Source organism: Bos javanicus, chromosome 14, assembly GCF_032452875.1.
Source record: "Bos javanicus breed banteng chromosome 14, ARS-OSU_banteng_1.0, whole genome shotgun sequence".
In the NCBI taxonomy this organism is placed as follows: domain Eukaryota; kingdom Metazoa; phylum Chordata; class Mammalia; order Artiodactyla; family Bovidae; genus Bos; species Bos javanicus.
Genome location: NC_083881.1, coordinates 57,924,084 through 57,951,684, shown reverse-complemented (window position 1 = coordinate 57,951,684; position 27,601 = coordinate 57,924,084). Strand labels below are relative to the sequence as shown.

Here is a 27,601-nt window from a genome sequence, read left to right as displayed (position 1 = left end):
TAATGGACATCAAAAAAGGGCTTTTGATTTCAACTGAATTTACTTAACTCAGTGCTCATGGAAAGAATACATGGGTGAGGCCTGATGGTGGTTGTGTGAGGAAGGGTGTGAAACTGATTAAAGCAGAACCCCCTTCAAGGTCTTCCCATCTAGCCAGGACAGAATTGTGCATATAGCTGCCTTTAACAGTTTGGGGAGAGCTGCATTAGAAATGGGGCTTCCCAGGTGGGCTCAGTGGTAAAGAATCCACCTGCCAGTGCAAGAGATGCAGGTTCAATCGTGAGTCAGAAGATCCCCTACCTAAGGAACTGGCAACACACTCCAGTATTCTCGCCTGAAGAATCCCATGGACAGAGGAGCCTGGTGGGCTATATATAGTTCATGGGGTCACACAGAGTTGGACACAACTGAGCAACTAAACATTAGAAATAGAAAGCTTTATTGAGCACAGGTGAATGATTTTATTGGGAAGACTTCACAGAAATGGTGGTCCTTTATCTGAGCCCTTCAAAATAAAACTTTACCAGGGGGAGAAGGGGCACACCAACCTGAAGAAATGCCGTGAACCAAGTTACGAAGTTATGGTGCGCCTAGAGACCTTCTCACGGCCCAGCATAGAGACCATAACCCCAGACGCCTGGAGGATCCCACAGGCCATTGAACACACAAGGTTAGCTGGGTTGGAGCACAACTGTGGGTGTGAGGACTCGGGAAACTGGTGAGGTAATGTCTCAAGAGAAGTAAGAAGTCTGGGTTTTTACATGAACTCTCCCAGTTCCTTACACGGTGAAGAATTCCTTACACAGTGATGGTTAATACACACAATAGTACAAGGTGAACCTATACAGTTCTTGGACCAGATTCTGTGGGCCCCCAGTTTCTGAACTTTAGAGAAGACCGTGTTTATGGGGTAAGGACAAGAGGCCAGGGCACATTTGAGAAATAAGTTGGAGCTATATTTTGAAGAACACCTTGCTAAGGAATCAGTATTTTATCAAATGAAACTCATTGCATCATTAAAAAAAAGTAAACCTCAATGTGATATCAAATTTGCATTACCAAATGGTCAAATCAAAAACCAGTGAAGTGGGCTATGGATTTGAAAAAGACAAGTCTAGGATAGGGAGATAACCTAAGATAACCTTATCCTCAGGAGATAATCCCTGCTTAACAGGGGTTATGAAAATAATCTTGGAGGGAACCATAAAGAATGGTTCTGAGAGAAGGATCTGAAAGAAGAGAAGAAGGTTTGGGAGCCAGTGAGGGTCAGAGCAGACTCACTAGTTGCCATGGGTGATGGGTGTTGGGGAATGATCTAGAGGTTTCAGTTTGAGTGACAGGTGTGAGGAGGTGACATTATCTGGGAAGGGGCTGGAGAAGAGGAGGATTTGTGGCGAGAAGGAGTTTCCCTCTGGAGCTGCAGAAGCGCTGGGGTGCTTACATGGAGACGTGGAGCAGTGAGGGGAGCCGAGGACATGAAGCCGGTGGTCGGGCAGAACCAGGTGAAAACCCAGACTGCAGGTTAGCATGTTGTCTAATTTTTCCAAGATTCAGTTTCTTCATGAGTATCAGAGAATCTGCCTCACAGAGTCAGCATGAGAATAAGAGTAACACACATGAAGCACTGAACACCATGCCTGAACACCATGGCACGTGGAAGCTGGAGAAGCAGCTGTTGTTATTATCATCTTGAGGTCGAGCCATGGAGTTAGAGAATTAAAACTCCTTAGACAATTCTGTGTGACCTAGGACAGGACTGATACCAAACCCCCGGTAGGGGGTGCATCTTCAGGTGGGAGGGTCAAGTAGGGTGACTGGTAGGAACTGGAGGCTGCAAAGGGAGTGCTTATTTATAGTGCTTTATTTTAAGGTAATTTATAGTGAGGCCTTTAAGACAGTGTCTGAAAGGTTTCCCTCAGCCTGGTCAGGGGTCAGATGAGGTCTCAGTTCCTTGGTAGTAATTACCAAAGAGTTGCACACAGGTGCCTTCCTGGAAACTCCTGGAATATGGAGCTCAGTGGTTTCCAATCATTGAGGATCACATTAGGGTCTTAAGCACATTAGGATGACCTGTGAAGCTTTGAAAACTAGAGCGAAGCCAGAATGGCTACACCCAGGAGCACAAAGGGCGAAGGGAACCCTTGTGATGGCTTTGAAGACCAGAGGAGGCAGCGACTGCTGAGAGGAGAGCTAGTAAGGTACTGGCATTCTGGGAAAAGGGTTGCAATAAATGGAAAACCATGAAGCAGATGATACTGTCAAGGAGAACTTAACTGATATCATAACCAGAAAAATTAACCAACTTCCAGAAGCAGAAAGGAATCTGCTTGAAATGAAACAGCCTATATTGGACTTAATACTGCTCTCTGTGGCCCAATAGCAGCTTGTCTTTTTCGGTGTATCTTATATGTGGCACAGGCTCCTGTAGCTGCTGCCTCACCACTGGCAGTGATCCCACTTTTGATGGCATGTGTACTGTACAAGTTTCGTAAGTTTACCTTTGAATACAGGTGATTTGTATTGTGAAACTTGTGCCATAACATGAGGCGGATGAGGGGGTCTTGTTTTTGGTGGCCTGTACCCTGTTTTCTTGGCTAACCGTGTGAATGGTGGCCTAGCAGCCAGGTGTAACTCAGCCTGGGCTACCCGAGAAAGGAAACATCTTAAATGATTGGATGAGGATTTCTAAGCCTTCCTAAGAAAGATGTTATTTCCCATTTGGCTCCAGCCTGGGTTTGCAGCATCCTTTGGGTCGAGACAATATATACTACTGATAAAGGCTCTTTGGTTACCTGAACCTGTCCTAGAAATTCAGTGATTGTTGAGCAAATCTGTACACAAAGATAAAACTGTGGGGGTGGGGGGGAAAGTAGCACCAAACTGTCTCTGGAGGCAGGCCTTGCTTGGGTAGGGAACCTAACCCACCACCAGGGCTGACAACCCTGCTTCTAGCTTCTAGAGGCTGTGGGGGCCAGTAGATACTCCACATGCAGGTCTCAAGGGTGTGGTGACCAGTAGCCCAGGTATGGGTCCAGACAGATTGGATCTCCATTCAATTCTCTGTTGACTTCTCTGAGACTCAAATGCCTTGTCCGAAAGTGGCAAAAACATGACTTTCCCCAGCACTTTTTCTGTGTTCAAGTGAGATTGTTTGTGAAGCAATTAACATAGTGCCCAATACACTGCATAAGAACATCATGCGGAAGTGGTTCACAGTGTTCTTTACACTCTTACTGAGGCTAATGATGCCACCTTCTAAATAAATGACCTTGATTCACAGTCAACGCATCAAACCTCAGTATGTACTTATAATACTGCATAAACTTTTACATCATAAACAATACATACATTGCCAGAGACCAAAGAAAACTTTAGAGAACACATGTCACAAAAACCATGATCAAACTATAGCCACATTGGTTTAGTTTAGGAAACAAACACATAAATGCTTATGATATTAAATCTAAATGGTGGTGTCTTAGAAATTGGCCTTGTAATTATGACTAAATTCACTCTTCTTTGAATAATAGTTGTTCAGTCTTCACTATGTTATTAACACTTACTTGGTTCAATTCATGCTTAATCTATTAACTCCAAACTGTACAATTTAGAAGTGTATCACATTAAATTGAATGACACCCTGAACTGACAATACCCATTAAAGTATAATCTTTCTAATTGCTCTGATCTTTCAGTAGTATAGAGTCAACCTACAGTTCAGTGAAAGTAAAGTGAAATCAACAGCTGGTTTGGTCTGACCATCACCCACTTAATTAGTGCGATATCTCCTTAATATATTTCACTCCTCATTTTGCTGTATGCAAATCCATCCGTACACATCTCCCTTGTTTATCTTAAAACTCAATTCATGTCTCACTCAGCTGATCAAAACACTCTAACCGCTTCCCAATACCATTCAGGAAAAATTAAAAGGTCTTAGCCTCATAGTCAAAGCTTGCTATCATTTGCCTTCACTTTTTACTCCTTTCCTTTATAGTTTGGGTGAATCTGGAATTGCAATTGCAAAAGCCTTTTTCTTCCTATTTTGAAAGATGTATGATTGAACAAGAATGCATATAGAGGAGAAGTTTTGTCTGTGCTGAGACAGTTCGTTTAATTTTTGCTGTTTCTACCTGTATAAATCTTCTTTGTCATGGACTTGGTGTGAGAATTAGTAATATATACCGAAGTCTTTCATAAACTGCAAAGGGTGATAGGAGACGAATCACCATGCTCAGTTTTTTCTTTCTTTCTTCATCACTGCATGCATGCAAGCGTGCTGTATTGCTTCAGTCATGTCCGACTCTGTGTGACCCAATGGACGGTAGCCCACCAGGCTCCTCTGTCCATGGTAGGAGGAGACAGGCAAGAATACTGGAGTGGATTGCCGTGGCTTCCTCCAGGATATCTTCCTGACCCAGGGATTAAACCCGTGTCTCTTACATCTAACCTGCATTGGCATGTGGGCTCTCTACCACTAGCACCATCTGGGAAGGCTTTCTTCACCACTGGATAAGATAGTACTGTGCCCGTCTCTGGGTGTATTACAGCCACTGAGCTCTGAGTGCCGCTGGTGCCACCTGTCTTTACCTTACTACGTTATGTCTTGTGCACTCATGTAGTCACTAAGCACCACGTGTGTGCTATGGAGGGGATGGGTGTCAAGAGATGAATCTGCCCTAATGAACCTCACAGTAGGACATGGAGAAAGTGAGCAATCAGGTGTTATCATTATATACGGGTTATGATAGCAGTGTATCTGAGGTCATAGTAGTATCTTTGGGATTAGGGAAGGCCTTAAAAATAAGGTGCTGCTTGAGCTGAGCATGATGGGTTATTTTCCAGTGGAAGGAGCTGGGCAAGAGTAAACCCCAGAGAGAAGCTTAAAGATTCAAGGTATGGAGGAGGAAATAGCATGTCTTACTAAAGTGAGACTTGAGTTTCCCTACAAACTACAGACTGATGGGGTCGCCTTTCTTTTAAGAACCAAAGAAAATGATATACATCCCCTTCCACTCAATGTAAACAGAAAGAGTCTGGTAGTCTATCTTAGAAATCTTTTCAAATAAGAGTGTGCATGGATGTATCCAGAATGTGACCACTTCTCACCATCTTTACTGACATTAGCCTCCCCACCTTCACTCACCTAGTAGCTTTCAAGCTACCATCTGCTCTTCTGTGAATCATTGCATTGTCTCCTTAACTGGTCTTCCTGCTTTCACTCTTAGCCGGTCCATTCCCAACATTAGTCAGATCCTTTAAAAACCTAAGTCAGATTATATCACTTTGCTGAAAATTTTTCTATGATTTTTTGCTTCAAAGCAAAGGTCAAAATCCTCACAATGGTCTGCAGGGTCTTACCACACTCTCCCCTTGTTAGGCCCCCAAATGCTTCCCCTCTGACTCTCCTCCACCCATTCTTCACCCTGCCTTGGCCACTCTGCTCTCCAAACTGTCACCTGCCCCCAGACATGGGCTCTTGCTCCCTTTGTCTTTTTTAAAAATATTTACCTATATTTAATATTTGGCTGTACTGCATCTCAGTTGTCTTAGTTGTGACACGTGGGATCATTGGTTGCAGCCTGCGAACTCCGCTGCAGCATGTGGGATCCAGTTCCCTGACTAGTGATTGAACCTGGGCCCCCTGCGTTGGGGGCACAGCGTCTTAGCTGCTGGACCACCAGGGAAGTCCCTAGTTCCTTTGATCTTCACCTCCTTATTCCCCACCCTTGGTTTCATTGCCTCTGTATATTCAAGCAGCGTAATAAAGTCTCTCTAAACAAAAGGGGTTCTCCTCTTAAGAGCACTGCTACCTCCTCTGCAGTGGAAACTGAGAAGGAAGTACAGTGACGTTCGTAGCTGGAGAGATAAGTAGGATCAGATTGTGGAGGAACTTGAAAGCCCTGATAAGAAATGTAGATTTTATCCAAACGTAAAGCTTTAACCTGAGGAATGGTGTGATCAGAATTGCATTTTAATACATTCACTTTGTCAGTGGTATGAAGAACAGGGGCTTCCCTGGTAGCTCAGCTGGCAAAGAATCCACCTGCAATGCAGGGGACCTCTGTTCGATTCCTGGGCGGGGAAGATGCCGGAGAAGGGATAGGCTACCCATTCCAGTATTTTGGGGCTTTCCTGGTGCTCAGTCGGTAAAGAATGGACCTGCAATGTGGGAGACCTGGGTCTGATCCCTGGGTTGGGAAGATACCCTGCAAGAGGGCACGGCAACCCACTCCAGTATTCTTGCCTGGAGAATCCGCATGGACAGAGGAGCAGGGAGGGCACAGTCCATGGGGTCGCAAAGAGTCAGAAGCAACTAAGCACAGCACACATGGAGAGTAGATTCAAGGATGGTGTGTGGGCAAGAGAAGAGGCTGAGATCATTTTTATTCTTTTATCCTGAGGAAACCCCAGCCAAGAGCAGGCTATTTGGGGGTCTCTATAGGCTCTCTGGAGAAGCAAATGGCAACCCAATCCAGTATCCTTGCCTGTAAAATCCCATGGAAGGAGGAGCCTGGGGGGCTGCAGTCCATGGGATTGCAAAGAGTTGGGCATGACCGACGGAGTGACTAACACACATAGGCTCTCTGGTCTCTCCCCCATTCCCTTTAGGCTTTTCTAATGCAGAAGTTCCAGTCAATTAGCTTCATTAACTAGTTGAAAGTAAGGCTGCTGCTAAGTCACTTCAGTCGTGTCCGACTCTGTGCGACCCCATAGACAGCAGCCCACCAGGCTTCCCCATCCCTGGGATTCTCCAGGCAAGAACACTGGAGTGGGTTGCCATTTCCTTCTCCAGTGCATGAAAGTGAAAGTGAAGTCGCTCAGTCATGTCTGACCCTCAGCGACCCCATGGACTGCAGCCTTCCAGGCTCCTCTGTCCATGGGATTTTCCAGGCAAGAGTACTGGAGTGGGGTGCCATAAGGCAGACCCAGATTATTTCCACCACTCCTGCAGGGAGAGTGAAGGGGCAGCCCCACTCACCAAATCTGGTTACTATGGTGACAGCCTAGGGTAACCTAAGTGCCCCTCCCACCCTCCTCCCAAACTGAGAAAATTAATTGCAGGTGCTGACTGAGCCGAATTCTAGCCAATGGACGGCTGTTCCTGCTTTTCGCCACCCCCACCCACCCAGGAACCTGATTCCTGAATCTGGACTAGGGATTTCTGGTTCCAGGCTAACTGCGTGGGTGCTGGGCAGAGGAATGCAGAAGTCTAGGTAAGAGTTGATGAAAACCTACTTTTAGGTGGTAGTGGTAAGGTAGGAAAGGAGGGCATAAGTAGTACAGGTGAAAGTAAGAGGTGAGATTGATACGGCTGATCACAATGAGATGTTAGATGTGAAGGAAATGAAGGCATCTGGGATGGGCATAGCCTTTTTGGCTTGGATTTGTAGGTAGGTGGTGGTTTGATCCCCAAAGAATAAAAATACTAAGGGAATACTAAGCTTGGGGATTGGGCAGATACTAAGTTTTGGACATGTTAACTTGGAGATACCTTGGAGGACATTCAGGGTAAATTATCTAGTAGACAGGGACTGGAGCTCAGGAGAAAGGTCTGGGCTCTTTTATATTTAGATTAGGGGATCATTTTAGATCAAGGAGACTAAGGGGATCATTTTAGATCAAGGAGACTAAGGTCGTGCCAAGTCACAGAGCCAACACGAGTTAACAATGGGATCAGAGTCAAGCACTCTGACTCCAGAATCAGGGCTTTGAATGGCTGTGCTCTGACACAGACTCCTTTCCTCCTCCTCGCTGTCTACCCCCACCTTCAAGGACGGGACTTCGAAGCTTGTGACATCACTCTCTAAACAAGCTTCTTAAGAAGATCTAAATATAGAGTTTCTTAGCCCTGACTTTCTATCTGATCCTGTAAAGCTTTCCTTTCGTTCATGCCAAGTGTCATTATGTGACCCGATAGAGGTGCTAACTAACTCGATCCTGGTAATAATTTTGTAATGCATGTGTATCCCATCAACACATTGTGTACCTTTAAGCTTATACTTCCCTGTATGTCAATTGTATCTCAGGAAAGCTGGGGATAAGGTATCTTGAAATAGTCCTTACTCCTTATTTTAATAACTTTTCTGTTCACTTCTCAATCCATTCAACTCACAATTCTGATTTCTTCCCACAAACTCAGTTTAGTCAGGGCACAGATGCCTTCCTCATTGTGAAACCCAGGGGATATTAATTTTTTTTTTTAATTTTTGGTTGCACTGGGTCTTCATTGCTGCCTGAGGGCTTTCTCTAGTTGAGGTGAGCAGTGGCTCGCCTTCTCACTGCAGTGGCTTCTCTTGCTGTGAAACTCAGGCTCTAGGCAGGCTGGCTTCGGTAGCTGCAGCTCACAGGCTTTGGAGTGAGGGCAGTAGTTTCAGCGGTACGTGGGCTTAGTTTCTCCATGGTATGTGGAATCTTCCTGGACTGGGGATCAAATCTGTGTCCCCTCCACTGGCAGGTGGATTCTTACCCATTGTACCACCAGGGAAGTCCTCAAAGGACATTTTTTGTGCTCACTTATTTAATCTTTATATAGCATCCTCTCCTGTGAGTGTGTGTGTGTGTGTGTGTGTGTGAATATGTGTATGTGTTGAAGCTAAGAGAGTCATGACAGAAAGTTTGGAAAACCAAGAAAGAACAACCAGTCCTAATCATATCACACTCAAATACCTCATTCATAGGCCAGCATGAATGTAACATACAGAATTAAAATATACTCCAAATCCTGAAAATTTGGCTGTGCTAAAAGTATTCCTTTCAGTTCAAGGCTGTCATTTTGAGAAAGCTGAAATAGCCCATTTTACGTGGCTTTCTACACCACATGTTTACCCTCTTGTCCTAGAAATCATCTAAAAGCAACAGGTAAAATTTTTTTAAAAAGCCTCTTAGACTCTATCTTCTGTGAAGTAGGACACAGATAATCTGCAGACAACTCACTGGAAAAGACCCTGATGCTGGGAAAGATTGAGGGCAGAAGGAGAAAAGGGCGTCAGAGGATGAGATGGCTGGACGGCATCACTAATGCAATGAGCATGAACTTGGGCAAACTCCAGGAGATGGTGAGGGACAGGGAGGCCTGGCGTGCTGCAGTCCATGGGGTCGCAAAGAGTCAGACACAACTGGATGACTGAAGAACAGCAACAATCTGCAGACCCTGACGTTTGTGAAATGACTGCTAAAACTAACTGAGATTGGTTAGAATTGATCTAGCATAAAGTCCAGAGGTATACTGAGATGGCCTGGCAATGGTGGGTTGCAGAAGGAATTTGCAAAAACACATTTTTTTTTTTTGGAGGGAAGAGCTATGTCATGTAGTAAAAAAGCTGCATGGCTGTTTGCTGTAGTAAGTGTAGAAATCTGGTGTCAGGGCTGGCAAGCAAAATGCTTCTAAACTTTGACTTTGAAAAGCAGGTAATTGAAACAGGAAGAAGCAGTTAAGGTACACAAAGAATGCAATGAGGGCATCATATTTGCAGGAAGCAGTCAGATTTCTGTAGAAGCAACAGGTTCTCTGGATTGAAACACCTGCAAGCTACTCTGATCCATCCTCTTTCCTCACAGGAACTTTCTTAAATGCCTAGCGCAGAAAAGTTCAACCCACTTAAAAGATGTAAGATGGTACAATAGCAACCCAGATACACTTTAAGAAAAATCTGTGAAAAAGAAGAATAAAGTTACCAACAAAGAACACTCGCCAGAAAAAAGCTGCCACAGAGCAGGTGAAAAATGTGAACCTTCAGCCAAAAACTTAAAGAAACATCACCTCTATGAATAAGAAGGGAGCAGCAGATATAATAATTCCAGGGCGAGATGGCAAGACACCTGTCAAAGACAAAAAAATTACAGAAAAAATATTAGAGGTAGAAAAATGGGAACAGAACAGATACATCTGGTGGTATTCTCAAAGAATATGAATGTATAGTTGGAAAACATGAGAAGAGCCCACATGGTAGTCACTTGACAAATGTTTGGTCAGTGAATGAATGGGTGATGGGGGAAGGAGATGTTACTGCATTCCTTTGTATATCTTTAATAAATAATTTTTTAAATAAAAATGAAACAAAAGAGTGAATGATAGAAGGGCCTCTGATTTATTCTTTTTTTTTTTTTCCAATTTAAAATGTATAGGAATCTATCTCCATCTCCCTGACAGTGTTTTGATTAGATGAGGACTGAAAACATGTAGTTGCTGTGAATATCCTGGGGCCTCCTCTCAGCCACATGAGCTCAGTGTGTCTGACTCTTTGTGACCTCATATACTGTAGCCCACCAGGCTCCTCTGTCCATTGGATTTTCCAGGCAAGAATACTGGAGTGGGTTGCCATTTCTTCCTCCAGAGATCTTCCCAACCCAGGGTTGGAACCTGTGTCCCTTGCATATCCTGTCCTGGCAGACAGATTCTTTACCACTCAGCCATCTTGGAAGAGCCTCCTCTGTATCTCCCAAAATGAGGACAGGGTTCCTGATCCTTTTTCTCAATCTCAAAAAAGAGCCACCTGGGTGATTTCAATCTGATCTGCCCTTTGGAAGGGGCTGACTTGCCACAGTCTCCTCTGTCTGCCCTCAGATGATGCCAGTCTTGGAGACACTCCTGGCTCCCACTTGCCACACTTTCAGCTGCTCCCATGGGCCAAGTCAACAAATATTCACTGAGCTACAGGTGAGTATCATGAATGTAAGAGATACAAAGGGAAGCAAGGTGGTGTCTCTTATAATCTAGTCATGATAATTACAGGGGCCTCCAAAAGTGTTAACCTAAGGATTTTTGTCTAATTCTGTATTATTTTGCTAGAGCTGCTGTCATAAATTGCCACAAATCTGGTGATTTAAAACAGAAACTCACTGTCTCACCATTTTGGTGTCCAGAGTCAGAAATCAACATGTTAGCCTGGCTGTGCTTCCTCTGAAGGTTGCAGGAGAGGACCCTTCCTCGCCTCTTCTGCCTCCTGGCTGCTCCGAGCTCCCCAGGCTTGTGGCATTGCCCCTCTGGTCTCTGCCTCTGTCTTTTCACAGTCCTCTTCTTTGTGTCCATGTCTTTTCCTCTTCTTTCTGTGTCAGAGCACCTTCTGCCTCTCTCTTGTATAAGGAGACTTGTCGTTGGATTTATGTCCCACCCAGATGATCCAAGTGACACAGTGGTGAAGAATCCGTCTGCCAGTGCAGGAGACACCGGAGACATGGATTCGATCCCTGATCGGGAAGATTCCCCTGGAGTAGGAAATGGCAACCCACTCCAGTATTCTTGCCTGGAGAATCCCATGGACAGAGGAGCCTGGCGGGCTACAGTCCATGGGATCACAAGAGATTGGATGCAATTGAGTGTGTGTGTGCCTGCACATGCACGGTCCAGGATGATCCCAAGTTCCTCAAAATTCATTATATCTGCAAAGACCCCTTTTCTGAATAACATTATATTCACAGATTCCAGGGGTTAGGATGCTTACATCTCTTCTGATGGCCACCATTCAATCCACCACAGTCTTCTTGCAGAGTCTTCCTTCAGCATCTTTTAGTCTCTCTGTTTGTATTATATAGGCTGACTTTGGATCAGATGAAATCCCAGTTACCAGCTACCTGTATGACCTTTGGTCATGTTACTAACTTGCTTCTACTGGAATTCTCTATCCAAACAGGAAGTGTAAATATGCTTTTGACAGGATTGTTATAAAGAGTAAATGGGGCGTGGATGGTAAAGCTATTAGCCTGGCTCAGTAAATACAGAAAGAGATGATTTCCCTGTGGTTAGCATCTGTGACAGGAAGGGCCGGGAGGACATCAGCTTTTCAATGTGTAGTTTTACAAGGAGGCGTTGCTCTCTCCTTTATCCCTTTCTGAATTCTCCCAGTGCCCAGGGAAGCGCTGCAGACTTGCTCCAACATCAAGACATGGGCTTTGCTTGCAAAGTCTTGCAGCGAGCTGGCAACTCACTATTTTAAGTTTTAGGACACTGGCAGGAGGTCTGAGTTATGTTAATTTCAGAACACTCTGACAGGCTTATCTTCAGATTTCTTTCTTCTTTTTTGTTTAAATAGAGATCGGAGCCTACTCAAAGAGGCAAGGCAGCTGTGCAGGGAAGTATCTTGTTTAACATCTGTCTGTCATTTAACACCACTTGTTAGCCCATAGGAGGAAGGAGAGGCTGCCAGAGAGCTAAATTTAAGTTGCAGGGGTCTAAGCAGCATTTGAAGAAGAGAGATAACAGCTTCCTGTCGGGGAGAGACTACCAAAAAAAGAAACTTTAATTTAGCCTTTCTTATGCTTCTGGTGAGAATAATTTACCTCCTCCAAAGTCCAGGGAACATTATTTGTAGTTAGTTAAGATGTTTTAAATCCTTGTACGTCTTTTCTTCAAAGTAAGTATCTTTTCTTTTAAAACACCAAGGAGTGTTCAACACCTGTGTGTCTGAAATCTATATTGCTTCTTGTGTTAGGTTTATTCACCTAAGATAATCTCTTGGTTACAACTCACAGTGGAAAAACATGCATGTAATCTTCATTTTACAGACAGGTAGGTGAAGCTCTGGAGGAAATGTGATTGTCCTCGTTATGGAGGAAGTACGTGGCACTAGAATTGAAATCTGGCATCTTGATTCAAGTCCCGATACTCAAAACATCATAAACTGTTTGCTAGGTGGCTCAAGACAGGTTCAGTAGAAGACTGTTGTTCAGTTCCTAAGATATCTCCAGCTCTTTGCAACCCCATGGACTACAGCACACCAGGCTTTCCTGTCCACTATCTCCCAGAGTCAGCTCCAACTCATGTACATTGAGTTGGTGATGCCATCCAACCATATCATGCTCTATCACACCCTTCACCCTCCGCCTTCAATCTTTCCCAACATCAGGGTCTTTCCCAATGAATCAGCTCTTCACATCAGGTGGCCAAAGTATTGGAGTTTCAGCTTCAGCATCAGTCCTTCCAATGCACATTCAGGACTGATTTCCTTTAAGATTGACTGGTTGGGTCTCCTTGCTGTCCAGGGGGCTCTCAAGAGTCTTCTCCAGCACTACGGTTTGAAGATGGACTGTATTAAACAGACATTTCCCAGCACACATCTCAGCACTTGCTGCTTTATTCTGCCTTTCCTAACCTACCAATCAGTAAATAGTGTAGACCCTTTCTGAAACTTTGTTTTGGGACTTGTAAAATGTTACTTAGATTACACACCGTCTCTTGCAGGTATAAACAATGCAGAAGCAATAGCAGGTCTCTGAGCCTTTGAGTGGCAGCCTACCTCCTGTCATGACAATCAAATTAGAATGGGAGACAAATTATACCCTTTCTTCTGACACAGTTTTTAAAACCACCATGTGAAACTTCACATGCAATATAATTTCCAAGCACTTGCTTTCTGAGTATTCTTGTCATTCTCTGTCAATGCCTATGTTACCTTCTTATTGGAATGACCTTGTATATTGTATTTTAAATACTATTCAGATATTTTTAATTATAATGGCCTTTCAGGAGACGTGTATCTGGCAGCCTCCTATTATATTGTTCTTTGTTTTGAAGCTCAATATGCATTCAGGGCTTTTTTTTTTTGTCCTACTTTACCAAAGACACAGCTGGTTCTTGGCAAATACCACAGATGGGGTCAGGCTGTAATTGAACTTTCATAAATCATCCTCCACCACGTGGAACCAAATTCCTGCAAACTTTTCTTCCCTCAGAGACATTTTCAAGCCAGTGAGGGATGAGATAAAGAAACAGGTTTATCTCCCTTGGTACATGTTTTACTTTTCATTCCTTTATCAACTAAGCGTTTGGGTTTTGTGGCTAATGCAAATAAGCTGTTTTCAAGTCAACTGCTGAGGAAATAGAAAGAGCTGTGAAAATTGTATGTGTCCTCAGATATTCATGATAGTAAAGTAGAGGATATACAGGATATATATATATATATATATATACACACACACACACACAGATGTATATTTGTTTAATCAACTTACTATGCAAGTCTTGATGTTTACAAGTCATGTCTCAATTAGAAGACAGGTATCTGCATACATAGGGCTTCCTTGGTGGCTCAGTGGTAAAGAATCTGCCTGCCAATGCAGGAGATGCAGGATCTTCGTGGGTCAGGAAGATCCCCTGGAGAAGGAAATGGCAACCCACTCAAGTATTTTTGCCTGGGAAATCCGAGGGACAGAGGAGCCTGGTGGGCTATGGTCCATAGGGGTTGCAAAGAGTCAGACACCACTTAGCAACTAAACAACAAGTCTGCTGCTGCTGCTAAGTCACTTCAGTCGTGTCTGACTCTGTGCGACCCCATAGACGGCAGCCCACCAGGCTCCCCCATCCCTTGGATTCTCCAGGCAAGAACACTGGAGTGGGTTGCCATTTCCTTCTCCAATGCATGAAAGTGGAAAGTGAAAAGTGAAAGTGAAGTCGCTCAGTCGTGTCCGACCCTTAGCGACCCCATGGACTGCAGCCTACCAGGCTCCTCCGTCCATGGGATTTTCCAGGCAAGAGTACTGGAGTGGGATGCCAACAAGTCTGCATGCATATAAATACTTATTTATGTTCTTATATTAGATGTTCCTGGATTTGTAATATACTCTAATCAACCCTAAGATGCCAACATCATTATTTTTTCTTATTGTGGTAAAAAATATGAGAAGAATATATTTTTTTACCCAATCAAGAATATTTAATTTATGGATGGTGAAAAAGAGGGAACATAAACTTCCCTTTAGAACAGAGGTCCCTGACCTCTGGAATCTAATGCATGATGATATGAGGTGGAGCTGAGTTAATAATAAGAGAAATAAAGTGTATAATAAATGTAAGGCACTTGAAACATCTTCAAACCATCCCCCAACCCCAACTCCAGTGGAAAGTTGTCTTCCATTAAACCTGTTCCTGGTGCCAAAAAGATTGGGAATCACTACTTTAGAACACTATTAGGTGCTGGAAGTATCTAACATCAACACAATGCACTACTGATGATGACTATACTTATGCCTTCTTTTAAATCTGAACCTAGCTAAAATAGTATTTATGCTTTTTTAATGAGCACGTTAGGAAGGTTACAGGACAAATATTCTTTAAGACTATTTCAAAGACAAACAATGCTGGAGAGAAGTGAGATTTTTGGTGACAGATCGTCCTCTGGAAAGTTTTCACAATCACTGTGTTTTCAACTATCTTACATACAAAACCTAAGACATTGAGATTAATCACACAATTGCATAAGAAATACAGCAGAAATACAAAACCTGGACCATATCATGTTTTCTGGTATATCTTGTAATGAATAATTTGGAGCAGCCTAGGCTATAAACAGAAATAATATGATGCAGGTGTACACAGACACAACTAATACAGTTGCTAGAATGTTGAAATACTCATGTAAATAGCAGCTGTGCTCAGACCCAGGGACCTCTTGACAGTGGCCTCCCCCACCACACACACACAATCCAGCAGCCAAAGGGTTACAACTCTCAACTCAGGTTTAATTCAGTACACAGGCTGTCTGACATTGTACAGGAGGCAGGGATCAAGACCATCCCCAAGGAAAAGAAATGCAAAAAGGCAAAATTGTTGTCTGGGGAGGCCTTACAAATAGCTGTGAAAAGAAGAGAAGGGAAAGGCAAAGGAGAAAAGGAAAGATATACCCATGTGAATGCAGAGTTCCAAAGAATAACAAGAAGAAATAAAGCCTTCAGTGATCAATACAAAGGAATAGAGGAAAACAACAGAATGGGAAAGACTAGAGATCTCTTCAAGAAAATTAGAGATACCAAGGGAACATTTCATGCAATGGTGGGCTCGATAAAGGACAGAAAAGGTATGGACCTAACAGAAGCAGAAGATATTAAGAAGAGTGGCAAGAATACACAGAAGAACTATACAAAACAGATCTTCATGACCCAGATAACCACGATAGTGTGATCACTGACCTAGAGCCAGACATCCTGGAATGCGAAGTCAAGTGGGCCTTAGGAAGCATCACTATGAACAAAGCTAGTGGAGGTGATGGAATTCCAGTGGAGCTATTTCAAATCCTGAAAGATGATGCTGTGAAAGTGCTGCACTCAATATCCCAGCAAATTTGGAAAACTCAGCAGTGGCCACAGGACTGGAAAAGGTCAGTTTGCATTCCAATCCCAAAGAAAGGCAATGCCAAAGCATGGTCAAACTACTGCACAATTGCACTGAATTCACACGCTAGCAAAGTAATGCTCAAAATTCTAGAAGCCAGGCATCAACAGTACATGAACCATGAACTTCTAGATATTCGAGCTGGTTTTAGAAAAAGCAGAGGAATCAGACATCAAATTGCCAACATCCGTTGGATCACTGAAAAAGCAAGAGAGTTCCGGAAAAACATCTATTTCTGCTTTATTGACTATGCCAAAGCCTTTTGCTGTGTGGATCACAACAAACTGTGGAAATTCTTAAAGAGATGGGAATACTAGACCACCTGACCTGACTCTTGAGAAATCTGTATCTAGGTCAGGAAGCAACAGTTAGAATGAACATGGAACAACAGCCTGGTTCCAAATAAGGAAAGGAATATATCAAGGCTGTATATTGTCACCCTGCTTATTTAACTTATATGCAGAGTACATCATGAGAAACGCTGGACTGGATGAAGCACAAGCTGGAATCAAGTTTGCCAGGAGAAATGCAGATGACACCACCCTTATGGCAGAAAGCAAAGAAGAATTAAAGAGCTTCTTGATGAAAGTGAAAGAGCAGGGTGAAAAACTTGGCTTAAAACTCAGCATTCAGAAAATGAAGATCATGACATCTGGTCCCATCACTTCATGACAATAGATGGGGAAACAATGGAAACAGAGACTTTATTTTGGGAGCTCCAAAATCACTGCAGATGGTAACTGTAGCCATGAAATTAAGACACTTGCTCCCTGGAAGAAAAGCTATGACCAACCTAGATAGCATATTAAAAAGCAGAGACATTACTTTGCCAACAAAGGTCCATCTAGTCAAAGCTATGGTTTTTCTAGTGGTCATGTATGGATATGAGAGTTGGACTATAAAGAAAGCTGAGCACCGAGGAATTGATGCTTTTGAACTGTGGTGTTGGAGAAGACTCTTGAGAGTCCCTTGGACTGCAAGGAGATCCAACCAGTCCATACTGAAGGAGATCAGTCCTGGGTGTTCACCGGAAGGATTGATGGTAAAGCTGAAACTCCAATACTTTGGCCATCTGATGCAAAGAGCTGACTCATTTGAAAATATCCTGATGATTTGGAAAGATTGAAGGCAAGAGGAGAAGGAAAGACAGAGGAGGAGATGGTTGGATGGCATCACTGACTCAATGGACATGGGTTTGAGTAAACTCTGGGATTTGGTGATGGACAGGGGAGCCTGGCGTGCTGTAGTCCATGGGGTTGCAAAGAGTCAGACACGACTGAGCGACTGAACTGAACAGTCTGTCTGAGTGGTTCAAGAGTTTGAATGTTACCCATGAATAAAGTTGTTTAATAAGTCATTTCAGTGCTAGTGGAGTTTCAGTGGTTGATATGAACCACTGAAACCATCTTAAAAAGAATCCTGATATGTCTTCTCTATGTTGCAGTTTGTTTTGCTACATCTTCATCTCAAGCTCTAAAAATGTCAATTTACCTACCTCTGTTCTATAAAGTTCCAACTGGCAAAGCTATTCCAGGGAGTCTTATATTTGGAAATCTGAATGAATACCTTAATGGAACTGCTACAATACTCTTGCTGAGACAGGAAAGGGAGATAGAAATGAAATGGGGTATATACATATGTTTTATAACAGTAATCTGAGGAAAGCAGAAATATTATCAGAAAAGACTTAGAAGATTTGGGTACATAGCTGCAAATTTTGTTGGTTATGACGATCTGGCTTCAAACACATAGGAATAAAGGAGAGATTTTGATCTTCCCTGGAAGATAAACAATGGAGGTCTGTAAATTAAGTTAAATAAAGCTCATGTGTTGTTTTTCTTTAAGTGAGAGAGGAATAGTAACAGAAGTTTGAAATAACTATGAATAACCTTGTTTGTCTTTTTGCAGCAATGATGATACAAGGTTAAAGCAACATTTCATGTGGAAAGATCCACCTTAAACTTCCAACATTATCTAAATGTCTCTAATGTCAAGATTAGTTCTTAGGGAAGGAGACTGAAGACTAAAATTTCAGAGGATAGTATCTGTTTCAAAGGCTGTTCAGAAATGCTGTCTTACGACAGGTTGAGCTCAACCTCGAGCTCAACCTTTATCTTGCATGGAGTCAAATTGATTTTGTCCCCTTTACGACCTTAACTCTTCTGCATTCCTAATTCTCATCTTCCAAGGAAAACTTTCTTCTGGTGAGTAGTGGCCAGTCTACATCAACAAGATGTTGTACTGTTGGTTGACAGCCGGTGTGATTTTGCTTTCTTGCAGGGCCCTGTGTACTGATTTAACATGAAATGTACCAACCCCTACCCCCTTACCTTTCCCACCCTACTTGAGTGGCTTCCCAGATCCCATTATTGAATGCTATTAGTGAAATCCTGTGTTTTCTGATACGGTGACAGACCGAAGATCATAGCCTGAGTTTTCAGTCAATGACTGGACAATATGATCTCATTTTTCCCTCTTGGTATGTTCTCCCTGTGGGCTTGGCTTTCAGAAACAATTCAGTTGCATCTTAGTCCAAGTGTCCAACTGAGTGGCTTGCCCTTTTCTATGCTATCGAGTCTCTCAGGGCAAATCAGGCTCTCAGCCTCCCACTTTCACATCTCATAGCAGCAGGCAGAACATGTTCTTATTCACTACTTTTCCAGCCACTGACTGTTTTGCTCAGCAGGCAGCTATGTTACGGCTGGACAAGGTAACCATGCAACAGACCTAATATTTATTTAACTAACATCAACCCCTGGGGCTCACTTACAGAATGAGCCTCAATTATACATTTTCTGTACATGCTTAAGCATGTCAAGGACTTGTGATTAGAAACATTGATAGAGTGGGATTTATACTCACTCAGGCTCCTGAATGCCTTTGGGGCTCTCAGCTTATACTCAGGACACTCTTGAAATATGGAAAGGAAATAGCAGTGGGTGTTACAGTATAATTCAAAATATAAGCCAAGATCTATGTTAGAGATGAATCCCGTTGGTCCAATTAACATTTTTAAATGCATTTAAGGGAAAGTAGCCTTTTATTAAAGCATCTAGGGATAGACTTAGGTGAAAAACAGGTGAATAAAATCAAACTTTAATTTTTTTAAAAAAGGATAAACCATTAATTTATTATGTTTTAGTCCCTTATAGAGTCTAACATATAAAAATATTTGGGCAGATTTTATTTTTATTGGATTCCATGTTCTTAGTTTTTCTTCCCCAGGAGTCAACTTATTTCTTAACTAGACCAGCTCTCAGGATAATCCATATATCATTCCAATATAATTCATAACTCTTGCACTTTACACTGAAGAAGATGACTATTTCCCTGCCACCACTTATCTGTCTTTTAAACTTGCCTCCACCTGACCTTCTGTCCCTTCTTCAATCCTCACTTCACATGCCACTATTTGACCTCTCTTTTGCATCTTTCTATTCTTATCGGTTGAAGTAAGTGTGTTCTAGAGAGCAGAAGTCATGTAACAAGTGTCATGACAGTATTAATCACCTCTAAAACACATGTTGATGGTATCAACAAATACGCTGAGTTTGCTTAGTTTAAAAGCAGAAGCAGAGGAGTTAGCTCTTGGAATATAAGTGTCCCTTGCTATCCAAAAGGGGTTGTTTCCAGGACCTCCCGAGGCTACCAAATTCCTCAGGTGCTCAAATGCCTTGTATAAAATGGCATAGTATTTGCATATAACCTATGCAATCCTTCCATATATTTACTGGTCTTCCCTGGTGGCTCAGCCTGCAGTGCAGGAGACCTGGATTTGATCCCTGGGTAGGGAATATCTACTGGAGAAGGGAATGGCTACCCACTCTGGACAGAAGAGCCTGGCAGGCTACAGTCCATGGAGTCACAAAGAGTCAGACATGACTGAGCAACTAACACTTTTCACTTTATGCAATCCTTCCATATGCATATACCATCTCTATGTTACTTATAATACCTAAAAGAATGTAAATGCTGTGTAGGTAGTTGTAAATACAATGTAAATGATGTGTTAATAGTTGCTGGTGCTTGGCAAATTCAAGTTTTGCTTTCTGAAACATTCTGGAATTTTTTTCCAAATGTTTTTGATCTGTGTTAGTTGAACCTGTGGTGCAGAACCTGCAGGTATGGGGGCCACTGGACTCGTTCTTGGGATGCTAGCTAGGACTACAGCCGCCGTGTTGGGAGGTACCCAAGCCATATGGATTGGCCATGGGTAGACACTTTAATCAAGAGTGGTCAGCTGAACTTTTAGTCAGTAGTTCTATGAGGTGTCTTGGGTCTGCAGCATACTGATGTAATTAGACAACTCCAGTCCCAATAGCTGTGTAATTACCTACATGAGAGACTGTAAGAGAGAAACTTCCAGATGATCCTGGTCACCTTACAGAACCCTTTTCCAGATGGAAAATGTATCTCAATTTTTAACCGAATAAAGATGGTCTGAAGGTTGCAGTTTTGTTAAGACTCCTTGTAGGCCCTTTCAAGTAAATAAGAAGTCTTTTCAGACTCTTGGAGGCATCATCTCACCTAAAATTGCCAGATAGAATATAGGATATAACATTTGTCAATACTTACATGAAATTAAAAGACGCTTACTCCTTGGAAAAAAAGTTATGACCAACCTAGATAGCATATTCAAAAGCAGAGACATTACTTTGCCAACAAAGTTCCATCTAGTCAAGGCTATGGTTTTTCCTGTGGTCATGTATGGATATGAGAGTTGGACTGTGAAGAAAGCTGAGCGCTGAAGAATTGATGCTTTTGAACTGTGGTATTGGAGAAGACTCTTGAGAGTCCCTTGGACTGCAAGGAGATCCAACCAGTCCATTCTAAAGGAGATCAGCCCTGGGTGTTCTTTGGAAGGAATGATGCTAAAGCCGAAACTCCAGTACTTTGGCCACCTCATGCGAAGAGTTGACTCATTGGAAAAGACTCTGATGCTGGGAGGGATTGGGGGCAGGAGGAGAAGGGAACGACAGAGGGTGAGATGGCTGGATGGCATCTCCGACTCGATGGATGTGGGTTTGGGTGAACTCCGGGAGTTGGTGATGGGACAGGGAGGCCTGGCGTGCTGCGATTCATGGGGTCGCAAAGAATTGGACACGACTGAGTGACTGAACTGAACTGAACACTAAAACTTCATTTATTGTGTATCTGAAAATCTAATTTACCTAGATCTGTATTTTATTTGCTAAACTTGGCAACCTAGCATACCCTGAATCTCAACCCAATATTGAAAGGAGCTGGTTTCAAAGAGACTCTTTATCTTCTCTATCCATGCTTGATTCCTTGAATCCTTGTTAGATCAATACGGGAAGTAAAATCCCTCGAACAATCAAATCCATTTATTAAAATCCTGTAAACCTTTCTCTAAGATCTTTAAGCAAACATTTATCCCCAATACTCCCAAAATATCTACAAAATATGTAACTCATTCCCACAAAACAGTCCAAAGGAAAACTAGAACTTGGGCTTTGGGAAAATCAATTGCAAATAAAAACAAACTTTGAAAAAAGCAAAGCATTACTTGTTTTGATTTGTCTCTGAATGATACAGTGAAAGAAAAAGAAACCAAAGAACTGAAATGATTTTCAGTGACAAAAAAGGCCTTAACATTCATGGAAAAATAATCCCAATACCATTTAATTGTTGGAATTGACTCTTAGTTTATAAAAGATTCTTTTCTAATTTGAATTTCATAAGAACCAATATGATGTAGAAAAGCAATAGATCATTTTTGAATCTTATAGACCTTAGCTCTGATTGGGATTCAGTACATTTTTATGTGGTTGAATAATTATTTCCATTTGCCCACAGAGAAATTGAGGTTCTGAGAAATTATGTTAACTGCTCATGGTCAGAATTAGATAATATGTAAAAAACCCAGGACTTGAACTTGGTATTCCCAGTCTTGATGACGTATAATGGTATACATGGTTTAATGGTACCATGCAGCCTCTGAAAATTCTGTAACAAGTGAAAATCATTTTTAAAAATAAGCAAATAGCATCATAGATGAGCAAAATGCTGATTCATGTAGTATTACTGAACACCTATTATGTTGTGTGTCAAGTACTATGTGGTTTTGCACACATTTTCTCACTTTCCAAGGACTATCAGCAAGAATTTAGGTGGAATCCACATTTAAGTTTCAGAGCAGTTAAACAAGCACCAAGCTGTACATTTATTTAGTCATTCAGCCATATTTACTGAGTACCAGTTAGGTATTAGCCACTGTGGTAAGGTTCTAAGAATGCATTCATGGCTCTGCTGTCTTTGACTTTAGAGTATAGGAGTTGATGGACCTAACGTAGTTTATGCACTGAAACTGTGGTACCTTATTCACTGATTCAGTGCAGAGTTCCTTAAATGATATATGTGGTTTTATTTTAAACAAATTCTAACAAACTCAGTTACCTATTTTGCTCTTCTGCCACAGGTTGGAAATGGCAATAAGGAAGACCCTCTTCCAGCACTAAGAAGCCGCAGCTGACGATCTGGCGGTGGTGGGGACACAGTGGACACATGAATTGCATGTGAGTTTGAAGTTCTCTAATATACTGGCTAAACATCCATAAAACCCTGTAAGTTATTGCAATGTAAGCCGTGAGACTGTCGCTGGTTTTTGACGTGTTAATTTTTAAAATTTAATTTGGTTGTGCTGGGTCTTTGTTGCTGCACTCAGGCTGGTTTTTAGTTGCCATATGCAGAGGCCACTCTCTAGTTGCCGTGCGTGGGCTTCTCATTGCGGTGGCTTCCCTTGTTACAGAGCACAGGCTCTAGACATGCAGGTTCAGCAGTTGTGTGGCTCACAAGCTTTATTGCCCTGCAGCGTGTGGAATCTTCCCAGGCCAGGGATTGAACCCGTGTCCTCTGCATTGGCAGGCAGATTCTTTACCACTGGACCACCAGGGAAGTCCTTGATGTATACATTTAGTTGGTGTTTTTATCTATGACCCAGATATATATGCTCACTAAGCTACTACATAAAATAATGCACTTTAGAAAGATATATTGAAGTAACACATCATTCAAACAATTATCTGGAAAATCTTCCTATATAGAATGTCTTGGTCTACAACGGTGTTAAACAAGACAGTATTATTTTAGGACACTAAAAACCAACTACATGTGTAAAGCAATGACAGTCGTTGATTTCTACTTTCATTTTAAGGGATGGATCATTCTGCAAATTTTATTGTTGATAAAATCCTTGGCAACTTCTGCATTACATGCTAGTATAGGTTGAAAAATCTAAGAACAAATAAATCCAAAATAAATGCAAACGACATAGACTGAGCAGCCAGAACAATCTTTAGTAGGCTAGAGGCTCTCCTGCAGAGTTCGATTATACCCTAAGGCTCATTGTTCAGAGATCAGCAGTTCTCCAACTTTTGTCTGCTTTTCTATATGTGAGAGACGGGACTTAAAAAAATCTGGATGTAAATATAAGCAAAATTTACCCTGATGGCATTAGAGTCAGTATGAATATGGAGATACTACTTACTTTTTGCATTTTCCCTTGATCTCTTCCTTATTCAAAATGTATCTGTCAATAAAATGAGAAAACAACTTTTTAAAATTTATGAAATTATAATCCACAAATACCACCACAAAGCAATCACTGTTGTTTTGCAAGAGAATAAAACATAAATTAGGATCATCTGGTTAGGCGCCTTTGACAAATGCTTTTACTAAAACTCTACCTTGCTATATGGAGTTGATTACGAAAGGAGTTTCGTCTCCTTTGTTTTCATTTTTCTCTTTTCTGGAAACAGCATGTCAATTTTTGAGAAATCATCTTACTTTGTAGTTGAATGGGACTAAAAACCCACCACCTGCCTAGTTCCTCCCTTCCTGGTAAGTGACTGATCTCACAAACCAGCGTGTTTTTATCCTCCTTAGATGTAGGAAGGGACAAGTGACCTTATTAATATAGTGAGACTCAATCCCAGAGTGTTTCTAGAATTATTGGGAAGGAAAGGTTTTGTTTCTATTGGTATTGCCAAGTTCTAAAGTAAGCTGTTTTGCTACACAGGGAGACACTGTATAAAAGTAAAATCAACCTAAAGGAAAGCAAATCAGAAGATAGAGAGTGTCCAAATAACACTGTTTTAGCACCTTGGTCAAGCCATACCTGAAGATGTTTTTCCCCTAAGACTCTTCAGTTATGTTAATTAATAAATTCCCTTTTTAAATGTTACACTGGACTGGAATTTTATCATTTAAAATCAAACTAAATCCAGAATTAAAATATAAACCAGTGAGAGTGACATTATAGGAAAATCCATGATTCTGTTTTAAGAAAAGCATAATCTTTGATCCCTAATTGCAATTACTTTAATTAATTAAATAAATTATTAACTATTTGTGCCACTGACTTCAGAGCACTGTGAGATGTCTGTGAGAAAGAGTCATTATTTGTTCTTTGCACATATTTAATTAAATTAAGGAGTTTGCTATACCTAAAAATGTCTTATGGCCTAGCATCATAGACAAGTAGTCACCTCCATTCATGAGAAATTCCAGAAGAAAATACAACAGAATACTAAGCCTAATGGATGGTAGCTTCTTGAAGAACATAATATGGAACTCAAAAGTACTTGAATTACTTGATTTAAGGTAGCCTACCCATGTGGGTGGGCTTCCCTGGTGGCTCAGACGGTAGAGAATCCACCAGCAATGCGAGAAACCTGGGTTCGATCCCTGGGGTGGGAAGATCCCCTGGAGGAGGGCATGGTAACTCACTCCAGTATTCCTGCCTGGAGAATCCCCATGGTCAGAGGACCCTGGTGGGCTACAGCCCATGAGGTCACAAAGAGTCAGACATGACTGAGCTACTAAGCAGCACGAGCACCCATGGGAGTGTCACAGATGAAGAAACAAGTTGCCTTATTTTAGCTTCAAATGCTCATGGTCAGCTAGTATAAAAGTTACATCATGGAAAAGATGCTATTTAAATAATGGCTGTAATGGGCTGTGAGTACTATGATCTTTGCATTGACAGTATTATTAGCCACAGGATTGCTGTACTAGTGGTGTTAGGGCAATAAATACTTATACCCTTCCAAAGGGTTGTATCCAGTTTTCCTGCCAAAGAACTTGTCCTTCAGGGTTAAGAAGGACATTGTAACTGCATTCACAGCCATCTGGCCCAGATACCTGTGGGTCTCGAGTGCTTTCCTCCCTTGGCAGGGAAACACAGTTTCTCTGGCAAGTTAACAGGTCACCTTTGCCTTAGATGGGACTCTCTTCTGAATTCCAATCAGAAGTTATTTTTGATGCATCCTTTTCAGGGATTTCTTTTTCCATAGTTTCTGACTTTCAACCCACCAAAATCACCGTGTGTCTGCACATGTCTACATGAAGAACAACTAGTTACTTTAATTTTTTTAATTAAAATCTTTTTATCTTTTATTTTTTTAATAAAAATTGTACATATTTAGGGTATACAACATGATTACTTGATATACATGTACAGTGAAGTTGATATTATAGTCAAGCTAGTTAACATACTTCCTTGCACAGTTACCAACTTTGTGTGTATGGTGAGTGCATCTGAACTCTATTCTCTTAGTATATATGCTATGCTAAGTCACTTCAGTCATGTCCGACTCTGTGCGACCCCATAGATGGCAGCCCAACAGGCTCCCCCGTCCCTGGGATTCTCCAGGCAAGAACACTGGAGTGGGTTGCCATTTCCTTCTCCAATGCATGAAAGTGAAAAGTGAAAGTGAAGTCACTTAGCCATGTCCGACTTAGCGACCCCATGGACTGTAGCCTACCAGGCTCCTCCATCCATGGAATTTTCCAGACAAGAGTACTGGAGTGGAGTGCCATTGTATCTAGTATTAAATAAATACGGTATTGTTGAGAATAGTCATCATGACAAGTGGCTGCTTTTAAACGTATGAGTGACTCTATCATATGCCAGATTGGAGCCCTGATGAACTTCTGGAAGGAAAAGAATTTCACAGTACTGGAGACAGGCGAACTCCAGTGAGGGATAAGGACACAGTTAGATGACCTACCCAACGAATCAATGAAAGGGTTATGTCTTCACTTGGTCAAAGCCAGAGAGAAAATACTCTGATATATTTTATTAGTCTCTGTTGGATTTAATAAGATGGGCTCGTGTTGTGGTGAAGGGCATGGGTTCTGTAGTTAGAGATCGGTTTTAAACCCAAGCTGAGCAACTTACTAGTTATACGACCTCGGGTCACTTTCTGAATCTCTCCGGGCTTTGGTTTTCTTATTTGTAAAATGGGAAGGCGACAGCTAAGAGGTTGATATTTGATGGTATTGGTGAAGTGCTAAGTGCCCAGGGGGCACTCAGTAGCTCACTGTTAGTCTCTGATCTTACCTGAAAGTGGCCAGAGAAAGGGACCACTTGCTCGAGTGGTCACTATCCGTCTTGTCTGTTAATTCAGCTCCTCAGTGGCAGTTGAAGAGAGACATGAAAATCTTGGCACAGTTTTTACTGAAGTCTGGACTAAGAATTTGGATTGTGACAGACATCTAAGTTCTAACTTAGAATGGAATGACCAGCTCACTGGATTCTCAGTTCTCTGGCATTTTGAGAGCGAGCCCAGCCTGAGGGTTTGGATTCACTTCCTGAATCCTGCCACATCCCTACACAATAGGCTTAAGCATGGGTGTTTCCAATCCCTTTGATAATATTGTGTCCATTTGGAGGACCAGACCTGCCATCACTGAGATAGAAAGAATGACTCTGAGAGATTTCCTGTCCTCGCTCATTCACTCAGAAACCGAGTTGGGAGGTCTGGAGGCTCCTTGGAGTTGGATCTCTTCCCTCTGGGAGAATTGGACTCAAAACTTTTCAGAAAATGAATAAGTGTGTTTTTGTTGTTCAGTCTTGATGATCTGGTGAATCTGACAATATCTTTGCCAAGAGAGAATATATATACAACTTGTGATCTCTGCTGATTTTTCCTTCTTTGTATGTGATCTAATTTTAATTTTCTGAGCCCAACTTTTCACTTACTTATAATCCACAGCAGAAGGTCTTTCAAAAGCAATCTTAGGTTTGCTGAATTCATCAGGGACTGTGGAGACTTTGTTCTGCCTTTATTCATCTACTGAGATGCCATTTGTTATAGCCTTTTTAAAGGATTTCAGTTATCTTAACCCTCTCTAGTAGTTTATGTATTTACCAAGGATGTGCTTTAAAACTCCACAGTAGGGAAGCACAGGCAAAAGTCAGTATTTGTCAAACATAGACAAAAGTCTAGAGTATAATGTATTAATAATAATTTCTATGTACTATGAATCTCCATCAGTCAGATTCAGTTTAGTTGCTCAGTCATGTCTGACTCTTGGAGACCCCATGGACTGCAGCACACCAGGCTTCCCTGTCCATCACCAACTCCCGGAGCTTGCTCAAACTCATGTGCATTGAGTCGGTGATGCCATCCAACCATCTCCATCACAGGTTCAGTAATCATAAGCTAATGCCAAGCTCATCTCACCTACATG

General features: G+C 42.0%; 1 long non-coding RNA gene and 1 pseudogene across 3 annotated transcripts; one reads left to right on the top strand and one right to left on the bottom strand.

Annotated features, from left to right (window-relative positions):
* The first annotated feature begins 2,194 nt into the window (after positions 1-2,194).
* Positions 2,195-2,818, top strand: LOC133260184 (transmembrane protein 126A-like; annotated as a pseudogene).
* A 6,910-nt stretch (positions 2,819-9,728) lies between these two features.
* Positions 9,729-26,638, bottom strand: LOC133260631 (uncharacterized). Of its 3 annotated transcripts, XR_009740901.1 has the most exons (5): positions 26,469-26,638; positions 23,613-23,654; positions 22,523-22,602; positions 18,968-19,015; positions 9,729-9,822 (listed from the first exon to the last, which is right to left on the bottom strand). It is a non-coding gene; the product is annotated as an uncharacterized LOC133260631 (long non-coding RNA). The 3 variants fall into 3 exon arrangements; XR_009740900.1 differs by lacking the exon at positions 22,523-22,602 and having other exon boundaries at positions 26,469-26,633; XR_009740902.1 differs by lacking the exons at positions 18,968-19,015; positions 22,523-22,602 and having other exon boundaries at positions 9,735-9,822; positions 26,469-26,629.
* Positions 26,639-27,601: the final 963 nt, after the last annotated feature.